The following is a 3,299-nucleotide window of genomic DNA, read 5'->3' as shown; positions in this document are numbered from 1 at the left end:
CTGATCCTGTAGAGAGGGAAGAAGGTGAACATTAACCGACTTTGGAACAGTGATTTGGAGTCAACGAATGTGAGGTCCTAAATCATAAGTAAAGAGAAGGCATCAAATGCGTGGAGCCTCTCAGGATGTCCCAGGTATCTGCCAGCTAGTCAGCACCCACGATGGTTTTTGTCGCTTTCTATACAGTGGTCTCTATTGTCTCCCGGACAATGGACAGTCACATCCATGGGCTCCCTGGAGGTGCTCAAGTTAAGTATCATGATTCAGGATCAGGAGGAACAGAGCTGCCAGGAGGGTCTCTGAACCACCTTCAACACCTGTGGCCACAGGGGGACCCCCCAGGAGGAGACCTGCGCATCTTTATAGATGAAATCACAAACTTCCTGGCTGTGATGTGGGCAATATAATGGAAGATTCAGTGCCAGTGAGAAGTTAATGGCAATAAGACTGACTCGGTGAGATGAGGAAGTGAAGCGGTTTTAAGTGCTGCAAGCTCATAGCTGTGCACCACAGCTCAACTGTACCTTGTAATGAACTATGCTATAAATTTTTTTTAATAATTTCTATTTTGTTATATTAGTCACCATACAGTACATCCCCAGTTTTTGATGCAATTATGCTATAAATTTATACAGAGAAAAACATTGGATCAAAAATGTGTCTGCAACTCAGCCTTTTTCAGACGAATAGCTCATCAGCTTGCTAAAATCCATACTATTCATGCACACAATGGTTGGATTCCCTAATCTAATCTACGGCTACAGATGGGAAGGTATTTCCCTCTCATTCCTACAGCATTTGCAGGTAAAGACATTAATAAAATGCTCCTAAGTAAAATACGAAGCCCTCAGACTTCAGGAGATGACTTATTTCAAGAAGAATCTTTCCAGCCTGAGATTACTAGTTGTGCTTTGCCATAATCTATAAAATCTACAGTGAGAAACAAGGTGCCATCCAGTTCATTGACTGTAAAATTCTGGACACAACTGCCTGCTACATGATATTAGAAATCATTTCAGTGAATTTACAGGTGCAAGTGGTGTGGACTATATTCTCTATCCAAACAGGGAACTCCAGGGTCAGTGGCTGCATGCTGACCTTGAAGCCTACAAAGAATATGAGGGCTTCGAGACAGAAATTGCCAAAAAGGAGGTAGAAATACTCTTTATTCAAGTCACTGGCTTCTCATATCTTTAGGAATCATGGGCTGTGATTCAAGCCAAATACCCCACTACTGAGTGTGATTTCCCTGAGTAAGCAATTGCTCGTTTTAACAAAAACTTCAAAATGAAGCTTGCAGTTACTGTATTAAAAGTGCTTAAGCAAAGAGATTTAATTATTCATAGGCAGCTGAGCAATCCTTGTATATCTTTTCTTAAGAAATTCTAAGAAGCCAATATTAATTAAAATTCTGTTATTTCACTTGGTTACCTTGCTTTATAAACTATAGCCTCTATACAGTCAATTTTTTTAAGTAGATTGAATGATGTCAAGAAATACGTTACTGCTATCAGTATGTAGAGGCATAGAAATGTGTTGAATCTGCAAAGAGCTATGAAGATGTCAGTTTAACCCTTTCTTTGATAATTTAATCTATGTTATATGTGAATTATTATAAATTTAACATGATTCTATGACTTTCATCTGCTTTACCTGTTTGTCGAATGAATTACAACATACATTGTAGGTATTCAGTGTAAACACTGTAATCTTAATGCACTGTAAGTAAGATGCATATTTATTCTTTTTTTTTAAAGATTTATTTATTTATTTATTTGAGGGAGCGAGAGAGTGGGGGTTGGGGGGTGGGCAGAGGAAGAGGGAGAGAGAGAATCCTCAAGCAGACTCCCCACTGAGCATGGGACCCAACTTGGAGCTTGATCCCAGGACTCTGAGATCATGACCTGAGCAGAAATCAAGAGTTGGCAGTTAACCAATTGAGCTACCCAGGCCCCTCCTTCCTTTTTTTTTTTTTTTTTTTCCAGTGAGCTCTTCACCCAACCTGGGGCTTGAGCTTGTGACCCTGAGATCAAGAGTCACATGCTTTACCTACTGAGCCAGCCGGGCACCCCATGAATCATTTATTCTTGAAATACCAGTCTCTTGCATAGATAATTAAGGACGTTGATATAAAAATATGTGTTTGGGAGAATGAAATACACTTACCTTCTATGTTGGTGGTATGACTTTTTGAATTGAATATTGAAAAACATTTCTTTTAGGGGCTCCTGGGTGGCTCATTTGGTTCTGTGTCTAACTCTTGATTTCAGCTAAGGTTATGGTCTCAGGGTTGTAAGATCAAGCCCTATGTCAGGCTCTGCGCTGTATTGATGAGTCCATATATGGTCATTTAAGTTATAAGTTTCAGTTTTTAAAATTTTACTATGTCAAATAGTTTCTAATCAAAAATGCTTTTTAACTTAGATAGTCTAGATTTTGTTTCTTATTAAATAGTAATAATATTGTTAATTCTTTTTTTTAATATTTATTAATTTACTTACTTATATATTAGAGAGAGAGAGCATGAGAGGAGGAGAGTATGAGAGGGGGAGGGTCAGAGAGAGAAGCAGACTCTCCGCTGAGCAGAGAGCCCAATGCCGGGGGCTCTGGGATCGTGACCTGAGCTGAAAGCAGACATTTAACTGACTGAGCCACCCACCCAGGCGCCCCTTATTGCTAATTTTCTAATAAAAAAGAACAAGTTTGTCCCCAAATCAATATTATTTAGATTAACTCATTTTTACCTCTCCAACTTCATTCCTTACATTTTGGTTTCATGTTTTAGTTTGAATCCATATCCAATGACTACTTGATACATTAAGTTCAGAGAAATCTGTTGAGTGGTTAAAAAAATTAAATAAGGAACATATAGGACGTTGATGTTCTATATTTGAAATCGATATAACAAAATGTGAAATAAGTACTTATGATAGAGGGCTCCTATTTTATTTGTTTTGTCTTATTTGTAAGTGTATTTTTTATTTTGTTTGGGGATGAGGGGGAGGCAATTAGTATAATGAAGGAAGTTAGATCCCTAGTATAGATAAGTAGACATCAGGTTTCAGAAATTGCTGTGTAGAGTTTCATAGTCATAGTTTACTCTGAAAATCAGTCTGACATGCTTTGCATTTCAGTCTTGTGAGTGCCCATGTGCAAAGCTGGCTTAATGGAACTGTATATTCAAAATATGCAGCTATGAATTTATTCTCTGAGAGATTTTATAGGAGTTTGGCGTATTATTCCAAATGACTTATATTCTCAGACAAGTGTTTTAAAATACTTGGATTATTTCAAGATAT

At 37.8% G+C, this 3,299-nt stretch overlaps 1 pseudogene; it reads left to right on the top strand.

Moving 5' to 3' along the window:
- Positions 1 to 225: 225 nt before the first annotated feature.
- Positions 226 to 1,389, top strand: LOC123793057 (ethanolamine kinase 1 pseudogene; annotated as a pseudogene).
- Positions 1,390 to 3,299: the final 1,910 nt, after the last annotated feature.

This window comes from Ursus americanus, chromosome 13 (assembly GCF_024610735.1).
Source record: "Ursus americanus isolate L20-20 chromosome 13, mUrsAme1.1.p, whole genome shotgun sequence".
Taxonomy (NCBI): domain Eukaryota; kingdom Metazoa; phylum Chordata; class Mammalia; order Carnivora; family Ursidae; genus Ursus; species Ursus americanus.
The sequence above is the reverse complement of the archived record's forward strand: the minus strand, read 5'-3'. Positions and strand labels throughout refer to the sequence as shown.